Source organism: Macrobrachium rosenbergii, chromosome 10, assembly GCF_040412425.1.
Source record: "Macrobrachium rosenbergii isolate ZJJX-2024 chromosome 10, ASM4041242v1, whole genome shotgun sequence".
In the NCBI taxonomy this organism is placed as follows: domain Eukaryota; kingdom Metazoa; phylum Arthropoda; class Malacostraca; order Decapoda; family Palaemonidae; genus Macrobrachium; species Macrobrachium rosenbergii.
This window is the reverse complement of record NC_089750.1, coordinates 61,904,172-61,925,229: the sequence shown is the minus strand read 5'-3', so window position 1 is coordinate 61,925,229 and position 21,058 is coordinate 61,904,172. Positions and strand designations below refer to the sequence as shown.

Sequence of the window (21,058 nt, the reverse complement as noted above, 5' to 3'; positions counted from 1 at the left end):
ATTCCTTTCTCCTAGTCTTGCCATCCAAATGACTCCAGCTCCCTCAATCTTACATCATCTTGACCAATGAAAGTAAGAAAGTGCCTCGGTGCTTGGAACAGCCTAACTTCGTAAAGCCAGTACTAATACCCTCCTATAGGGTTTTCTTGCAGTTGATCTAGGAATACAAATCTCTTCAACTATAATGTACTGAAGAGAACAAAACGTCTTTAGGCATCTTGTCGTCGTCATTACTTAGCGTTCCTGAATTTTCCATGATATCTTGCTTGCTACTTGTGTACCTTGCTTGCTACTTGATGTTCAGACTTCTCTCCAGTGGGATGTATACTTCACTTCCTTTCCACTCGTGTGTTATCTGCAAGATAAAAAAAACTTCAATTATATCTTGCCGTAATCACCAGTATAATTTTAAATACAGGATATCCATGTCAAGTCCGTTAATATACTAATATGAATCTTGATAATGTTCCCTGTTATCAGTAAGCCCTTTTCAGGTACGTTTAACGCGTAATGAACAGCTTAGTTTCATAATTTAGGCAGATTTTACCGACCGGTACTCTTGCTGACTCCAACCCTCATTTTAACAATGCTTGGGTAAAATATTCAATCTTCTAAATTCATTTTGGAAAAATCTAGGGAAAGTGCTCTGTTCTCCAAAGGTCTTTAATGTCATGTTGTTTGTAAACTTTTATCAATCCGTGATAAAGCAGATTGCAAAACAGCTGTTTGTTGTTACATCAAATGGCCATTACCTTATGCTCAAACAATTACCCAGGAATACTTTAAGTCAACCACTTGGTGTTAATTTTCCCAAGGTACAAGATAGGCCAAGTTTGTGTGCCAAATAGCTACAGTCTTTCTTTGAGGTCGTGAAGTAGTTCCCTAAACTTGATAACAGAATAAAGACAACCCCTGCTTTGTAATTTTCCCTAATTTCCTATTGTCTTGCCCAGTGAAGGAACTATAAGACCAACTCTTGGTTTAAATGATTAAGTGATAAGGTTGCAATGCTACTATCGTAAAAAAAAAATTTAATTACAAGGCTGAATGCTCACCACGGAAAAAAAAATTCAGAGCTCGTGGTTTAAATAGTTAAGTTTTAGGTTGCAAAGCCATTGTCGTTAAACTTGAGGGGAAAAAAATGCTTACCACAGGGCATAAGTAGCGTGCAGATAAGCCACAGCCACTGTTATGTCGAAAGTTCTGATATCTACAAATAACAGTTAGAAAATATTGGCCACATGGCAAGGCATTTGATAAGCCATTGAGAAACGAAGCACGCCGTGGAGACCTCAAATACCATGTTTTAGATTTTACAAAATTTGTTAAAAGTTCCCTTTCCACTTCGATAAAAAATTTTTGCTATCCTTGTTTTATGATCTGGTATGGCTTGGCCGTTGCAATCACGAAGTATTTTACTTAATACTAGGGGAAGGCAAAGTAAAGTGTCCATGCAAGGCAGTCTCCAACAATGAAAAACTTAAAATTCTCAATTACCCTGTACAGTATTGATATATGCCGATTTCTACATGGTATACAAGAAACTATCGAATACCCCAATCTGTAAAAATTCGACATTGTACATAAAAGGAAGAGCATTACTCATTTTCGTATGTAAATGAGTCTGAAAGTATTTTTCTTTAGTAAAAGCAGATATATTATAAAAGCAAAAATGTTTTAAGTATTTTTCCCTTGCTTCAGAGTTACATATCCATGACTTTCAGTTGGGCCGTAACTTAAAATTCACACTATCCCATTTTGCTATATTGTCAAGACCCAAAACAGGTTATGACCATTTGACTTGTCACTGGTTCTACAAGCAATAAAATTAAGTACCTTTAAATTAATGCTTCTCATGAATATTCTTGCAACATTTCCTTTCATATGCAGCAGCCTGAAAAATTTTGGTTTTGTTCAGCATGTTAAAAAACTTTGCAACATTGTGACAACTCCCGTTTGATTTCAAAACTTTCTGGACACCTTAATCTTACTATTTTCAACATTGACTGGATTCCCGAAAATCATTCGCAGCCCAGGCATTTTTTTTAAAGATTCTGAACTTATGGCATGTATTACATCCTAAATTATACCTATATTATGGACTTCAAATAAACGGTTTGTTATTTTATACCATGAAAATTCTTAAATTCTTGCAAAGGTCTTAGAATGAAGAAATTAAATTTTCCTCTCATTACCAAATCTCATACCACCGCTACACAGTTATGAGATACAAAAGAACCGAAAAAGAAAGCTCAGCCAAAGTTAGTTTTAAGATACTGGATAAAGGCAATTTCTTCCTATACCTTCTCCCTTCCCCAGCAGATATGCCAAATAATCTTCTAGAAATCTCTGCACTGAGTCAACTGGCAGCTCCTAATTCCTGTGATGAGCGTCTTCAGATTCCATTCTATTTACTTTTGTGCTCTATCCCCCCCCCGCCCCCCACCTTCCAGTTTTGAAAAAAAAAATAGTTTATTACCAAGTATTTTGAGAACTGAAAGAATACATATGACCATTGCAACTAATAATTATGAGTTTAAGCTTCAGGTATTGAAAATATTAGAATGTTGATAAACTAAATTTAAAATTCACGTACACTTTTTCATCAAGTATCATAGTTCTAATGCTGATAGTTTAAATAATTCACCTAATTAACTTAGTGTACTAAAAGTTTATTTATAATCAAAACTAAATTTAAAATTCTCGTACACTTTTCCCTCAGGTATAATAGTTCTAATGCTGATAGTTTAAATAATTCGCCTAATTAACTTTAGTGTAGTAATTTTATTTATAATGTATAGTACTGACACGTAAATTAACCATTAGTTTTCAAGAAACTTCGATTAAGAGATAGGTACGTAATTTACAAATTATTACCGTGCTGACGCCTAAGAATTGGTCATTGTATGTTCCAGTTCTAAGAATTACCGATTCTCCTAGAACTATAAATAGGGAACAAACTAAATATTGGTCCAGTAGTAAACTCAAGTTACGTTATTAAATATGTCAAATTATAAAATTTATGCATCCAATCTGTCCTTTCAAGGCAGATCTACTCTTGCATCCAATTTACATTAGTAGTATCCAATTTACATCAGTAAATTACGATTAAAGTTTATTAGTAACATTGGTTATTTTATATCAGCAACAATTACCGTTTTAAGGTCATAAAATATAATTCTTTCAAAATTTTACTTCATTTGCAAAGTAAAACTCATCTCAGACATTTGAAAGCCTAAATATTTGTTCACATGAATGAACCCCTCCCCTTTTCAGAACTATAACGCCTGATTTTACTTATGTATACCATTGTTAAATATTTACAATTTCAGAACCATTTTAAGCGTCCTACCAATTCACAAATTCACAAATCGAATGGATGGATGACCTTACAACACTGTCAGCTTCCTAACTCACTCCTGTCAAAATTTTCCAAGAGAAAAAAAAAATTAAAATGCTTAACCAGACTAAATTATTCTTCCATTGGAAACCTCAAAACTAATCCTGCTAATTTCCCGCTTTTCCTACATCATGGTTAAATGTACGAAATCTTATTTGAATCTCCTTTTCCTTTTAGCACTGAAGTCATTATCTTGAGCCAGGAGGAGATTGTTTAAAGATTCTTGGCAAACAAAAGTATAAATCATCAGCTAACTTCGGGATCTTTAGAACATTCTTGGCATCCTATCACCATATCATCCCAACAATTCAGCAAAGAATTCCTATTCCATAAATAATGTTGCGAAGGTCAAACTCTCAGCTGAAATTGTCTGCCATGAGGTTTGATCCCGTATAACCATCTACGTAATTAGATTCCATCCAAAACACTAAGTTCGACACCCCAGAATATTTGATTAGCAACAAAAACATGAATTGTAATAAGACCTCAAAAATTATCTCTAACTCAAAGCGACCGTAGAAAAATACCCCTAAAACCGTTAGGGCCTCCCATATAAAAGAAATTCCACTGAATTTCTTAGGCCATACCAGAAAAAACTTCCCCTGAATTATTATCCCAGAAACATCACCTGAATTCTTTGGCCAATCCAGCAACCACCACCCCTGAATTCTAAGGCCATCCCAGAAAAAAAAAAAAAAAAAAAACTTTCCGAATTCAAGCTACCCATAAAACTAGACAGGAATTCTTAGCCCACCCCAGAAAAAACTAACCCCGAATTCTTTGCCCATCCCAGAAACAACCACCCCTGAATTCTTAGGCCATCCCCATAGTTAACCACCCCTGAATTCTCAGGCTATCCCAGCAAAAACTTCCTGAATTCAGGCTATCCCTAAAACTACACAGGAATTCTTTGCCCATCCTAGAAAAAAATAAACCGAATTCTTAGCCCATTCCAGAAACAACAACCCCTGAATTCTTAGGTCATCCCCCCAGAAAAACTTCCTGAATTCAAGCTATCCATAAAATAACTACAGGAATTCTTAGCCCATCCCAGAAAAAAAAAAATTCTTAGCCCATCCGAGAAAATCACCCCTTAATTTTTAGGGCGTCCCAGAATCAACTACCCCTGAATTCTCAGGTCATTCCAGAAATTACTACCCCTGAATTCTCAGGTCATTCCAGAAACTACTACCCCTGAATTCTTAGGCCATCCCAGAAACTACTAAGTTTGAATTCACTAACCATCCCAGAAACTACTAAGCTTGAATTCACAAACCAAGAAACTTTCCCTCAACTCTCATGAACACCAGAAAAATTTCCCCTTATACTCCAAACACCAAAAAACTTTCCCAGTACTCTTGAAAATCCCGTTAAGACGATCATTGCATATTAAAGAGTATTTATGCTGCTTCCTTTACATTATCAAGAAAAAATTTCGTTACTGGATTCAAAGGCCTCTCTAAACTGGTTCGCTCAAAATTTTGAAATTTCAGCCCAGGCAAGAGAAAATTGGTATCTAGCCCTTTCAGGATCTTACAGTCCGTGTGAAAATTATGAAAAACTTCCCAATAAAACTTGATTTTCAAATTCCCCCAAAACTTGGGTTAGTTTATGTTTAAGAATTTAAAGTTAATTGACTGAAATCTAACGATCAGTTTCAGCTTTGTATTCAGCAGTGTGAATGATTTGTGAAGATTCATAAATAAGCGCTTCCATATTCCTTCTCCATTAAGAAATTGTAACATACACCTCTTTAATTGCGGCACTTATCCATCAGCATATACATCAGTGGCTATTATACCGAAATCCCATTTCCCAAGCAGTTCAAGTTACTCGCTGAAGGGAACAAAGCTAATAATTTTTTGGATTAACTAGGCTGACACGAGGTTGTCACACCTTGTTTCAAGGACAGTACTGTTAGTGTACAAGTCCGAAATAGCTTACATGATCATGATCATGAAAGTTGTAATCTATAGGTATAATTGCTATGTATCAATCAGTTTGACCAAGTTTTGTCATATGCCGGATTATAGGATCATGAATAATTCAGATATTTCAGTATTTCCTAGACCTTTAAGACATTTGGCAAAAACATTACAAAGTAATTGTTGCAAACTTTCAACAATTCTCAATTAAACCTTCGTATCACAGTGTATAAGAACTTAATGTGAAGGTTAAACCTTTGTATCACAAAGTGTGTATATAAGAACAATGTGAAAGTTCTACCAGTTCTCAAATTCGCAATGAAAAACAAAGAAAATGTTCCATAAGTAATCATACTAAAAATTACTATTAGTTTCCTTAACTGTATGGTACTACTAGTGCCACTGAGACACTGACCATAAAGTGATCTTGGCACCGAAGCCCACACAAGCAATACCAGATCATTAATGACAAATACAATAGCTATTAAGAGAACAGAAGCAATTACCTAAAACAACCTTTAGCAATACACTGGTTTACCATGTTACTAAACTAAGCTATACGCTTCAATCCATCCTTTCTAGGGTGCAATAACAAACATTTGGAAAATCACAAAGTTAAGGGCTTCATTGCCATTTGAATCTTTCATATTTCAACTAATATGGCTTCAGTACCCTGTTCTAATGGGTAACTGCATCTGCTGATTGACTGTCCTAGTCACAAAATACTAGCGCAGCAAGGAGCTCGCTCCCTTCATCTTTCCATTTCCACGCTTACTGCATACCTGCCAAGAAAAATACTTGTTAAAATTGCCATTCAAGTATACAGAAAGTGCATGGTAACTGCCACATTTTCCTAATTACCCTCTCATTTTAGGCTAATTAGTACATCGCACTTGTCAAGAGTGGTACGAGCATAAATCTGGTGTTCGTATGTACAGTACGTACAGCCCAAATACTAAAAATGTATTGCTCAAATTTCTCAGAAAAACTTCGGGACATGAAGAAAATGGCCGAGGAAGTTAGCTAACTTTGGTACAGAAAAAATGTTCAGTGGGAAAATGTGTAAAGTATGTTGGGAGTTATCTGACGCCGTGACTAACAGAACAAATGGGGAGAGCTGAGTCAAGGGGAAAACTAAAACTTCAGTTCTTAACTGTCGTAAAAAATTCATAAAGCAGTGAAACATCAAGCCGATTCAGGTGTTTGCATAGCTAAACTGAAGAGCTGAAGATCTCAGGCAGAACAAAATTTTTTTTCGGGAATTCCTTGTGAAATAACCTAAAATAGTTTAACGTTCCTAAAACAAGGCAACTGAAAATCCTAACAGTATGGATATACCTAAATTAGACAGCTTTCTAGAGGACAATTAGACTTCCCGAACCAGGTACATTGCTTTCTACAAATTATCTGACCGACTCTTAAAACCTGATATTGTAGATACGGCTTGTTTAAACTAATGGTAGTATTCATTAATATGGTTGGATGATCCGGCGCAACTGAATGTCACTGATATACCCTTGAAATCCATCTGGGAACCCGATGTTAAGGACACCTGAAGAATTTCCTGCTCCGCTATTTTATTCTTTGCAAACTATGAATTCACTTAACATTCAATAGCACCGAACACTAACATTAGTCAAGACTTAATCTTTAACGAGCTTCTTGGAAATCTCGCCAAGATATGCAAGTCTTTCAAGTAATGGTTGTTTAATTTCCATATAGTACAACTCAAATCTCGCGAATGCAGCAAAAAGAATTTTTCGTTCTAAGTTAAATATTCTGTTATGGATGAAAGGCTAAGAGTTAATGTTAATGACAATATGGATGAATAGGTTCTTACCTAAAAATCTTACATTTTAAAGTTAGTCAAAGTCCTGCTAATTTATTTTTTAGGTCGGATAAATTTAAATCACTAGAAATTTCGAAACTAATTAATGCTAATTATCTTTCATTTCAGTGAATGAAAAAGCACTGGCCTTAAACCATTCCTAAATGTCATGGTTTAAGGCAAAAAAAAAAAAAAAAAAATTTCCTTAGTATACATGCAGTTGAACAAATCCGCTATCCTATAAAATGGTATACTGTACTGAAAGCATTCAGGTTCTCAGTAGGCCTTACTAACAGTTTACGAAAGAAAACCAAATTTATACTTTGATCTTTTCAAATTTTTTATTTTCTTGGACAACATTACTTTCTATCCACCTTTGCCACCATACTAAGGATTAAAAATAAGGATTAAAAATATGAAATTTGCCACCACACTAAGGATTAAAAATAAGGATTAAAAATGTGAAATTTGTAAAAAAAAAAAAACCACAGCCTAGTATCAGAGAAGTAAGATTTTCTTGGATAAGCATTACTTTCTAACCACCTTAGTCACCATACTAACGATTAAAAAATGAAAATTTGTAAAAATAATAGTTAAAACTAACTGTCATTCTAACAACATACATTGCATCCAGACGAAATCTTACATTGATTAAATGAAATTTCGGGTTGTAACATACCTAGCATAATTAAAAATTTAAATTTAATAACCTGCACTCCATCTAAACGAAATGTTTTACCGAAATTTTTTTAGATTAGTCTACTGGATAGAACAGAACTTTACAGTATCTCTCCTCAGTCTGATTATTGCATTATCCTACCGTACTTGCATCGCTACAGACCTAAAATTTTCTTCTCTAGTTACTTCAGACATTTGAGAAAACCTATTTGCTGCAATTTACACCTATAAACTTAAAAACCTTCATTCGCAGTTTCTTTACAAAGTTTTTTTTAATCACTTTGGAGACTACTTTGCATCATAACGCTGTTGAGAAAAATATACGCTATTATCTCCTGATTTCTTAAATATTTGCCTGTATCACAATCTCCGTTCTAAACACTACATTCCTTAACTAAACCAAATGTTCCTAAACCATCCACAAAAAGTTTACTTGTGGAAAGCTTTTATCCCATAACTCTCAAGCCTTTGGCTATTAAGATCTAAAATAATTTCCTAGCAATTTTTTTTCAGAAACTTACAAATACTTGTCATGGAAGTAATTCAGATTACATGAGCAGCGTACATGTCCATAACAACTTGGATCTTAGTTTAAAGACCTGGCAATTTTTGGAAAACTAAAAAGGATAGTGTATTCCATGCCTTTAATATTTTAATGGTGAAACAATTAGCTGAAAATTATACTTTGCTTCACTGTGGCAACTTCTCTTCAATCTACGCCAGAGTAAATTCCTCTTGGTCCATGGACACTGCCAAGTTGCTAATCCTATCCTCTTGGTCATATTCTTGTCATCTTGGTTCGTAGACATTGTGGAGTTGCTTTTCCTGGAAAAAAAAAAACAGTGAGTACCGCAGTTACCTTCAATCTACGAAACAAATTAACCTAAAATTCGCTCTCCCAAATTTCTGAATAAATTGGTAATAGAATTACTATAAAAGGAAATTCTGTTGCCATGGTTAGAGCGTATTACATACCACTCATGTCAACTACAAAATTCAGCAAGCCAAACTACAGCTAAACATTAAATTCTCGCTTCATTTCACCTTAGGTCTATGAAATAGCAACTTAAGAATTCACAGGTTATTTTACAGAGCTAATATTCTCATCTAACACTTTTGCCACTCGCGTATTCATATTCGTGAACTTTAAATTCTCACCCCTAGACCTAAACCTTGGCAATTTTCACCACAAACTGTAGCAGAAAATATAAGTATACCATTAAACAGCAGATTATGCAAATCATCGAATTTTAAAAGTTGGTAAAGTTAAACTATACAAAACGTAGTAGACTTTACCACGTAAATAAAGTGGTCCTTAATATTTTAATTTCAAACTGACTTGTCTATGACATTTTACCAGTAAAGTTATGAGGTAAATTGCCATAATTTCCATGGACAGAAGTCGATAAGGTTTAGTGAGAGCCGGAAATGTGAACTTTCTGAAAGTTTCACAGGGCAACCACTGAAGCGTGATCCGTTAAGTTACCCCTCATCCCATTAACTAACTGCCGTACACTTCGGCAAACAAATTTAGAGCAGTAGCTCCCAGGATTACAGAGATTCTCATTCTAGCGTTTTTACGAATACTCTGGATCCTGCGAATACTATAACAGCGAACACCAGCTTCGTGCTTCGTATTTTCGTTTAATAAAGATTAAAAATCACTCATTTTGGGAATAACAGTTTTAAGTTTCTTTTTTTTTTGTAAGGCTAACCTTTTTAAGTTTCTCTTTTTTTTTTGTAAGGCTAACCTTTACAATTGGAAGTCAGAACCATAAAAGCTTATTCAAGCTATCATGTCTATTCTCATTGACATTCTATCTGCTTTCAACCAACCAACTTCCATTTTCCTTACACAAAGGATTAAATAACCACCTAGTACTTCTGTCCAAGGCATTCTCAAGTTTAGGCATTCTCAAGTTTACCCTTATTGGCAATGATAACTTGTAGTGCTTAGAACTCACTAAATCCTTTAATTAAAAATTTTCCCCACACCATTTTTCGTTTTTGACTTTCGCTATGTCAAACATTCTGCCTGTTGATGATAATTCTTGACATTTTCTTCCATCTGCCGTATGCAGACTGAATACTTCAGATTTTATTACACAAGACTGGGTTAAAAAAATCTTCAGATTATAGCCAGACACGCTAGAAGTATACAAACACTAGTAAATGGAAGAAATAGCAGTAAATGCAGCTACAGAACACATACAATGTACGCTAAATGCACTGGTAAAATATGAAAACTGCTGTCCTAAATATGGAAATTCTGGGAACTTTTTTTTTTAAACTAAAACTAGGCAGGAATATGCACAAATAAGAATGAAAAACGACGACTAGACTTTAAAGAAATGGAGTCTGCCCAGGTTCAAACTCACGAGATTTGACAGCTATTGAAGAGACCTTTCACTAGTTACAGTTCAACAAAGAAGAGCCAGTCCTGAAACAGATCCCCGTAATAGTTAAAAGGAAGATACAGCACGCACATGCAAATTGCTACTCAAAGAACCAGAAACACTTGACAAAATCTGCGCTATTATCTTTCTTAAAAGATATTACCTGTATCAATCTCCATTGTAAACACTAATTTTAACTAAACCAAATGTTCATAAACCATCCGCAAAAAAATTTACTTGTGGAAAGCTTTTATTCCATAACTCTCAAGCCTTTGACTATTGAGATTTCTCTAAAATAATTTCCTAGCAATTTTTTTTTTCAGAGAAACTTTCACAAATACTTGTCATAGAAGTAATTCAGAATACATGAGCAACGTACATGTCCATAACACCTTGGATCTTAGTTTAAAGACCTGGCAATTTTTGGGAAACTAAACAGGATAGTGTATTCCATGCCTTTAATATTTTAATGGTGAAACAATTACCTGGAAATTATACTATGCTTCACTGTGGCAACTTCTCAATCTACGCCAGACAGGGTAAATTCCTCTTGGTCCAAGGACACTGCCAAGTTGCTAATCCTATCCTCTTGGTCCTATTCTTGTCATCTTGGTTCGTAGGCATTGTGGAGTTGCTTTTCCTGGAAAAAAAAAAAAACTTCAGTGAGTACCGCAGTTACCTTCAAGCTACAAAATAAATTAACCTAAAATTCGCTCTCCCAAACTTCGGAATAAGCTGGTAATAAAATTACTGGTAATAAAATTACTATAAAAGGAAATTGTATGTTACCATGGTTAGAGCGTATTACATACCGCTCATGTCAACTACAAAATTCAGCAAGCCAAACTACAGCTAAACATTAAATCCTCGCTTCATTTTACCTTAGGTCTATGAAATAGCAACTTAAGAAATCACATGTTATTTTACAGAGCTAAAATTCTCATCTAACACTTCGGTCACTCGCGTATTCACATTCGTGAACTTTAAATTCTCACCCTTAGACCTAAACCTTGGCAATTTTCACCACAAACTGTAGCAGAAAATATAAGTATTACCATTAAACAACATTATGCAAATCATCGAATTTTAAAAGTTGGTGAAGTTAAACTATACAAAACATAGTACTCTTTACCACGTAAATAAAGTAGTCCTTAATATTTTTATTTCAGACTGACTTTATGACATTTTACCAGTAAAGTAAACTGCCATAATTTCCATGGACAGAAGTAGATTAAGTTTAGTGAGAGTCGGAAATGCGAACTTGCTGAAAGTTTCACAAGGCAACCACTGAAGCGTGATCCGATGTTACCCCTCCCATTAACGAACTGCCGTACACTTTGGCAAACAAATCTAGAGCAGTAGCTCCCAGGATTACAGAGAATTCTAGGTGTTTTTACGAATACTCTGGATCCTGCGAATACTATAACAGCGAACACCAGCTTCGTATTTACGCATAGTCAACTATAAAGATTAAAAATTACTCATTTTTGGAATAACACTTTTCCTCATTTTACAGTAATTTTTTTGTAAGGCTAACGTTTACAATTGGAAGGCAGAATTATAAAAGCTTACTCAAGCTATCATGTCTATTCTCATTGACATTCTATCTGCTCTCAACCAACCAATTACCATTTTCCGTATACAAAGGATCAAATAACCACCTAGTACTTCTGTCCAAGGCATTCAAGTTTACTACCCTTATTGGCAATAATAACTTTGTAGTGCTTGGAACGTACTAAATCCTTTTATTAAAAATTTTCCCAACACCATTCTTCGTTTATGACTTTCGCTATTTCAAACATTCTACCTGTTGATGTTAATTAACATTTTCTTCAATCTGCCGTATGCAGTCTGAATACTTCAGATTTTATTACAAAAGACTGGATTAAAAAATCCTCAGGTTATAGCCAGGCACGCTAGAAGTATACAAACGCAATTAAGGCAGATATAGGACATACAATGTATGCTAAATGCATTGGTAACATATGAAAACTGCTGTCCTAAATATGGAAATTCTGGGAACATTTTTTAACTTAAAACTAGGTGGGAATATGCACAAATAAGAATGAAAAACGAAGACTAGACTTTAAAGAAATGGAGTGCCCAGATTCAAACTCACGAGATTTGACAGGTATTTGAAGATACCTTTCACTAGTTACAGTTTAACAAAGAGCTACAGTCTTACAACAGATCCCCGTAATAGTTAAAAGATACAGCACGCACATACAAATTGCTAGCCAAAGAACCAGAAACACTTGACAAAGGTTTCAAGTATCAAGCTATGTAATTAATCGATGTCCGGTTTAGACTTCGGTTTACCTGTCATTAAAAACCTAAAGTGCAGTGCTGCTTTATATACCAAAATTTTCAAGTGCTAACAAAGGTCCAGTAGTGTGAGACGCCTATATGATGTAGTACCCAGCCTTGTTAGTTCTGTGGTTTTTATTATCGGCAATCGCGATGGACAAATTACACAAAACAGCACAAGTGACAGGAACAAACTAAAGTTGACTGGCAAATACACGATAGTTCTAAATGATAAAGAGATAAAACAAAAATTGATACGAGATCAAACAAAGCTGCTGGCTATTTACAGAAAATTTCTCTTAAAGATAATTTTTCCACTGAAACGCTGTAAAAATCTATGGGGAAAACACTTAACTTTACGACGGTAAGTTCTTAATTCCAGTATATGAAAGCCATGTTAATTTAAAACATTTACCAGGACTAAAATCCGAAGGTTTTTTATTTAAACTGCAAAATGTCGAGTCAGTGGAAGGAAAACAACGAAAACAGCAAAGCAATTGCACTGGTTTACACCAAGCTGGACGTCAAACCGCTGTTAGCAGCTTTTTGCGTTTAAAAAGAATTTCGCGAGAGGTGGACGATGGTCTTAGTGGTTCATTACAGAACCGCCGCAAATCTGCAGATCCTGATATACAAGATTTCGGCCATATGCGAATTACCGTATATCCTCCTAGTGTTTTTCAACATTTTAATTGTTACAGCAGGCGTACTTGTTCCATGAGTACAGTGCTAATTTTTGTAAATTACTGATACCAAACTGCGTGGCACAGAACAAGTGGATCTCGTACCATACAGCTCACTAAAATCCCCACGCTCTAAATTACCAATGTTAAAGATGGGGAACGAAGGGTACCGCATTTTAAATATAATTCACTCATATGTAGCCTAAAAGCTTTGTCAACAATTCCTAAAGTACAAAATACCCATTTTAAGAAACCTATGAAGAACACGGACTGAAGATTCTATATAGAATTGAACTAAGAACTGAATTCCAAAGCACTGACTAGGAAACTAGCATATGACCAGAAATATAAAATCTCTAAGCAGCACAATAGGGATCGAAAAGAGAAAGAATGGTGCTAGTAAAAAAATATCGTTCAAGGATCATAAACTACGTAAATCTGGAATTACGTTTCAAAGGAATGCTAAAGTGACCAATACAAACTGTAGCAATTTCCCTAAAAAAAAAAATTTGCCATCAAAATCATTCATTTTTTATGCTTAGACTCTCTAAGGAAGTTATAAGGTTAGAGATTATGGATTTGATGTCCCTGAAGCCTTACCTTCATATTCTATCAAAGCTGTCCCAGGATGGATAACCAAACAAATTGATTGACAATTACACGGCAATAATTCCTAGTCCGCTGACGGTCCCGCATGAATGATCTGTTTATGATGCAACCTTATATGCGTAAGCAGTCGTTACCCAGGTTCCCTTATATCAAATCTACTTTGGCAATGCAAGTCTCCATATCCGTATGGTGGACTTCAATTTCTGATCAACCTTTGTACAGTTAACTTAAATATTCAACACCAAAAAAAATCCAGTTATATTAAAAGTTTAAACGAAATTGGCAACTTACCTGACAAATAACCGTATAAGTTGCATTAAAAATAAAAGTTACGATTTACTGATCAATCCCCCCACAAAAAAAAAAAAAATGAATCCGTGAAACTGCAAAATCGTTGGAATAAGGTTTCCATCTGTGCTTCCACTTAACTCAAAGGAAAATTCCAGTTAACTTACAAATTTTATATTCTTGGTTAAACAGGACAGCAATTTTTTTTAACAGGTGGCACGACTTTCAGTAAAATTAAGAAATAAACCAGTCAATCTTGCCCGCAGGGCGTTTAAGTTAATGAGTTAAAAATCCCAATAAAAGTGGTTAAATTTTACCGAAATGACTGACAGGAACGTGAAAAAAAGTAATTTTCACTTCAGTAAGAGTCCCTCTTGTGTCAAATGTGGACACTGGAACCCTATCTGCGTATCAAACTTACTATCAGCTGTAGCTTCAAACATCTAAAATTGCGTAATCACATTCTTATCACCGCATCCTCTTAAGTTTCCATTCTCATTTCAAATTAATTGAGTGCTAGTTCGCCCAACAAGAATGTATGGTTTACAGGTATGCTTTAAGAATACGGTAAAGAATAATGCAAACGAGTCGTTTACTTAAGCATGGGGTTCCTCCCAGGATCCAGAGTAGTTTCTGGATCCTGGTTCCTCCTCTCCTCAAATTACATCTCTTCGAAGGTTCCCGCAATACTCAACCTTATAAAATAAGTTTCTTTGCACAGTAACTAATTATCGAAAGCTAACCAGTCAATTCAAGAAAGCAACACGTCCAATACTGACTATCCGAGACCTATTAGATTCGACAAAAAACTTTCAGGTTTAGTTTACCTCATGATAAAGCATAGCACCTGAACAGCAAGGCATAACCAAGTTACCAGTGCTAACCTCCCTACCAAGAGGGGCTCCAATTTTGCATAAATTGCAACATTTTCCATATAAAAGAAATATTAAGAGCTGCATTTACGAAAACTTCGGTCGTTGCTCGTGAAGGAAAAATTTATTTCAGATATTCCCTCAGGATACCAGAATACTTTTCACTACCCCCATAGAGGGGTAGTGCCTTCAGTGCACCTCATATGGTGCACTGTAGGCATTACTTGAGGTTCTTTACATCCTCCCTTCGGCCCCTAAATGCAACCCCTATCATTCCTTTTACTGTACCTCCATTCATATTCTCTTCCATCTTGCTATCCACCCTCTCCTAACAATTGTGTCATAGCTTCAACTGCAAAGTTCCCCATCTACACCTTTCTAACCTTTTTACTCTTGATTTCCCTTTCAGTACTGAATGACCTAGGTCGCAGCGCTTGGCCTTTGGCCTAAATTCTATGTATTCTACGTATCACTACGATTATTTCTGTAGCATTCATTTAAACAATTGCGTTAGACAAAAAGCAATCTACCATCTTTAGAAAAGAAAAAACCATGGCAGCTCCCGTGTCACGGGCTATCACTGATTCAAGTCAAATTTGATAAAATACAATTCTTTTCTATAAATGTAGACTTCAGCAGAACCTAGTAGAGCGGCCGAGCTCAAAATAAACAGGATTTAAAATTTTTGTAGCTGGGTTCTAACTTATCTTCGTGTCTCCACGAGTCCCACCAGGGTCAAGGGTGCCTATAAATTCAAAATTTGCTTCAGGTTTAATTACGAAAAGTTTTGTTACGAAGCAATTACAAACAATGAACAGTTAAAATTATTCAGTTTTTCTTGACCTTTTTTCAATTTCACTGCGGGTTCCCGAGCTACCAGTAGCTGTCAATGATCAGTTAAATTAAATCTGTTAACAGTTAAAAAGCCTACGAATTTGGGGAAATTAAAACCCAGGTGGCTTTTGTGGCCTTCCCAATTATCCCCTAAAGAAAAAAAAACCTGCGCTTACACTAGCACTGACTTTCAGCCTTAAAACACCAGGCTACCAATACCAGCTATTAAAAGTAGGTAATATTCCAAATACTCAACTTGGGAACTTTTGTACCGTTGACCAAAAGGCTTTAAGATGCAATGTTCTATCTACATCCATTAAAGCAAGCCATCACAATACTGTGAAATGTGTTAAGTAATCTCAAGCACATGTAAATTCGTTAGAGATCAGGCGAGTTTGTATACTTCTCTATCCAGGACTATTCCTTGTTAGGGTCAGGCTAAGAATATTGAACTTAGTCAAGATGAAATCGAAAGAAAAAAAATGTATTAAAAAGTAAATATAAATTTTTCCTCTTTTGAAATACCAGCTCGTTCAGTGGAAAAGTTTTAAATCTCATGACAATAGTGCATCTACACCCAGATTTGTGTAACCACCTCAGTTACGGTTAAAAGTTCCCCATCGGAAATTTCTCCCCAGAGGTCTTAAATTTTGACTGACTGGGGTATAATTAACCGTAACAAGTTATTTACGTCAACATTTTACAGCTCGACTGGTAGCTTTCCATTAACCAATATAAGTCCAAGAGATTCTGGTATTGAAACTTCGCATCTATTTTATATGATCCTATCATTTATTATAAAATTCTATCAGCTTATTTATAGTCCTATCAGCTTATACAATAGAGGCTCCAATTATTTCCTAAAACGAAAAATTCTATCAGACACGAACCTACTGCTAACCAAGGAAATGGAAAAGCTTCAGTAAGTGGGGTTTGAGCAAAATATGGCCAAGATAATTAGCATCGAGGTAGAGCGGTTGGTCAGCCTGGCATTACCAAAAACTCGTTTAAACTAAAGCTACGGCATAAAAATATTGTTGACCGTTAAAAGGTCAACCTAAAAATTGGTTACCAGTATTTTTCTGAAAACTCTGAAAACTCAGTTCTAAGCTTCACAAGCATTATTTGCATTCGATTTTCTTTGTCCGGTATTGCACCTTGCAAACTATCAGCCATGGGACGTCAATTAGATTAAACAACCCTACCAGTTTTTCATTCAAAATAGGGCAGCAGATACCAGATGAAATAAAGTCGAATGTGGTTACATGGATGCTGCGTTGCAATTTCAAAGCCAGTTAAGCTATATTTTGCAGCTGCGTTCCAACCCCTTTCAGTAAATAAAAACATTGGCCTTTCATAGTGTATGGGTCATTCTGTACCCCTCAAGAGGTTGAATTTTTTTTTCTGGATAATTTACTACTCGATCAAGCAATTCTCCAGACCATGTTAGAATAAAATATTTCGACTTCACGCAGTATAAAGATACCAACCCTCAAATCCACGTGTATTAAATGCATATAAACCCCAATACGCTCTTTCACGTACTGGTCTGATTAAAAATTCAGGCGATGTACATTTATATTTACGAAAAATCATCAGAGTAACTTTTTATCCAGCCTACGATAATTGACTTTTTACTGTAACAACGATGAAAAGCCAGTGAAATAATGGAGTATTGACAAGGAAAGTCCACGATCAATGCAGTGAGCTCTGCCTGGGATAAAAATTAATGCCCACTAAAAATAGTTAATAAAGCTTAAAAGATCTTCAGAACTATGCAGCGACCCCTCTTTTCACACTGAGCTAAACCTTCGTTATCTGACCGACCCGTGTTAGCAGTAAAAAATTACACTCTTCCAGTATTCAGCAGCGAATATTAATTAGTTCAGCCTTAGTTACTTAAGAAATTCCCATGCAAAACGGCCGTACAATCTAACCAAACTTTCCTGACCATACTGAAACGGTAAACTCCGGGAAAAATTAATATACATGGTACATTGATCATCACAGTGAATTTATAACTTTCCACCGTACGTAGAAAAACCACGACTCCTAGAAAGCTTCCACAATACACGATTTTCCAGTCACGGTATAAAATATGACCAAATCAAGATAATCTAAATTTTATCCAAAAGCCCCGCCCCCAGAATTAAAGTAAATTGTATCCAAAAAGCCCACCCACAAAATTAGAAAAAAAATACACACGCCAAAGACCCCACCGAGCAGGCAACCATAATTGACTCCTATAACCTAAAAAATTATCGCAATTTATCCAGATAACTAGTATCTCAAGATTCAGTCAAGCACTCTTAGTTGCTTTTAGGACTTTAAAACAAGATCGTATTTCATAAATGCTCTTCTGACGCATTTACCTTAACTTTGTGTATATGCAACTGAACAGAAGGGTACATAAAACTTTCCAGTATTCAATTTAACCAACATTTAACATTTGATCCCTTGTCTAACACTGAAATTCCTGGCATTAATCTACAGGTATCCGACAAGTCTAGTTTAACTGCTTCACAAGAAATGCACTGAGTCCATTAATTTCCAAGTTTGTCTAAGATAAAAGCAGCTTAATTTACATTTATTAATCTTGATCCGTACCAACAGCAGTATGAAAAAGCAAGATATTTTAGTAAACTTATTGTAAAAACCTCCCTTACAACTGATTGTCTCAGGAGCAGTTCAAAGACAACTTAAATATTTAAAGGAAAACACCTAGTTTGTATCAAACTATTTCCATGTCTCCAATCAACTTCAACTTAAAAATTTCACTTCTTACCTAAAGGACTTTTATCGCATACTTTTTGTATAGGAACGACCAGTCTAAAAAAAAAACCCTAATGTTGACATACTGACGGTTTGGTTTTAAATACAAAACATGGTCCTCCAAAGCATTTTCATCAACGGCGTGACCCTGACGTCCTTATACCCATGTGATTAGTCTTAACCTTTAATTTATCAAAGACTCTTGATATTCAGTATTGTTGATCTATTGATGAAAAAAGTGGTTATTCTTACTGTATTTAGTTCTGACATGAAAAAAGTTACTACTGCTGCAAAGTGAACAGTATCAGGCTGTCAAATACACTTCACAGAAAGCCGATTTTTCTCAGGTTAACGTTCATTTGACGTCGCAAATCCTGCGTGGATCTTACGCATTCAGGGTTATTAGAATTAACTATACTAAACTTGTCACATGCGATCAGTTTATATACAAAACTCACATGAACTTGTGATCAATCTAGCTATCAAAACTATCTTGCCGAATTAATGTGCTTATTAAACATGCTTTACTAGACTTAAAGAGCCCAACGAAAATTACCTGACTCCATGCCTATTCTTGATATTAAGACCAATAGATTCTATATTCGCCTAAAACTGACCAGTCAGACCACAGACAATTTTACTTAATCTTAACCCAGTATGTAAGAACTATGAAAAATTCTGAAAATTTGAGATACCTTTAATCAGAGCAAAAAAGTCAACACTTATTATGAGTAGGTCACTGAATTGAAGTTAAAATACAGGGTAAGACTTCACATGACTGCGGAAGATCATGGGACTGCAGATTTAAAGTTACTTTGATTTCATTGACATTCAGGTACGAAGCCTTTGAAAAATAAAAAATTCGAAACTACAAACTGGAACTTTTGCTCAACATAAGTGCCCCTTTGATACTGTAAAGTTTTGGAGGATATGCAAGCTGGCAAGACTCCAGAAAAACTAATTTCCTTACGCATATGAGGTCAGATATTGCTTAATAGAGCGAAAACTGCAAACCAAAATGGAATTCACTGGGGTTTTAAGCGCGTATAGTATGCTATTAGTTAGGCAAAGTTGTGAACAAACATTCTTTGTTAAAGGAGTGGAACCACGTCTGACTGAAATCCATTTGGCTTTTACAGAGCCCGATAGGATTTGACTAGGTTCCTTTTTGTCAGGCTGGGCCTGAAGTCAGTGGACTGCAATCATTAACCAGTTTACAAATTCCTGCCGTGCGACGAATTTACGGTTCATCGAGAAAGCCAATTACCATCTTTTAAGATGGACTACGTGGTCTCACGGGTAGCACTTTAAATATACTTCAAGCACCGTGATTTACCTGGTGAACCTCGAATTTGAATCTTGTTGGCAACCAGGCTGCGTTAATCTACATAAATGCCCTCTGCTTTTGCTTGCCAACGACATCGGGGAGAAAAACTGGCAGAAAGGGCGAGTCTTCCCTCCCAAAGAGCATCTACTCAGTCATAGAAAATGCTGCCAATTTTGAGACTTCCAGGTTTCCAGGTTTCTTACTCTAACTCAGCATGTATAATCCTTATTGTTTTACTCAAGAATTGTCCCTAAAAATGTTTCCTAGTAACATCACAGCCTATTAGTCATTCCTAACCAACAAATCTGAGGTGTCAGAATTTCCACGTACTTGCACTGATCTGCTGCCTTAAAGATTTAAAAAATGGTAAGATGCAGTAGTAATCGGATGAAATAAATTTCCTAGCGATATTTTAAGTTCAGACTATGTACGAATATCAGATTTGAAATCTGAACTTTATGAACTAATGAAAATTTAAAATCCTCGCCTCAGAGTCCCAGCATACCTGGTGACTGCTTAAGGATAAAAAAATCGTCTCAACACCATGAATTCCATTACAATATACAAAAATAAATTTGGAAGTTATGTTCGTTCCACCACAAATGAACTATATTAACCAGTTTGACATACCTCTTAAAGGTGTTTTAAGTGAAAATAAAGTGGAAGCAGTTTTTGATAGCCACAATTCACCTAAAAAATTCATAACCATTGATTTTGGAAAAAAGAAAAAAAGAACCAATATGACCAACTGCAGAACAAACCTGTCCGGATAATAGTAGTCAGAATATGTCTTAATATATATTATATAAGTAGAGACTTTCACGCTACATATATACCTTGCATTAAAATTCCACCTAATTACTACAACATCGACACTTCTAAATAAAAAAAAAAAAACCACTAGCCAACTGTTACCTCACCTTCAGCCCAAAGTTAGAAGCAAACTAGATGTTTCCATCAGGTCTTCTACAGCGGAAAAGGGCAAGGAAACCAAAGGAAGGCCTCAAGAAGACTATGTATTTCCCCTCAGCCAATCAGAGGCCTCCATCAAGACATACGTAGAAGCAGCTATGTAAGAACCTCTCCCATTGGGTCAAAGGTTTTGCTTTACACCCTCTCATTGGCTGAGGTGTAAAATG

General features: G+C 35.5%; 1 long non-coding RNA gene across 1 annotated transcript; it reads right to left on the bottom strand.

Annotated features, from left to right (window-relative positions):
* Window positions 1-111: 111 nt before the first annotated feature.
* Window positions 112-20,968, bottom strand: LOC136842691 (uncharacterized). The gene is made up of 4 exons (XR_010854306.1): window positions 20,840-20,968; window positions 10,713-10,867; window positions 5,998-8,656; window positions 112-355 (listed from the first exon to the last, which is right to left on the bottom strand). It is a non-coding gene; the product is annotated as an uncharacterized lncRNA (long non-coding RNA).
* Between the last annotated feature and the right edge of the window lie 90 nt (window positions 20,969-21,058).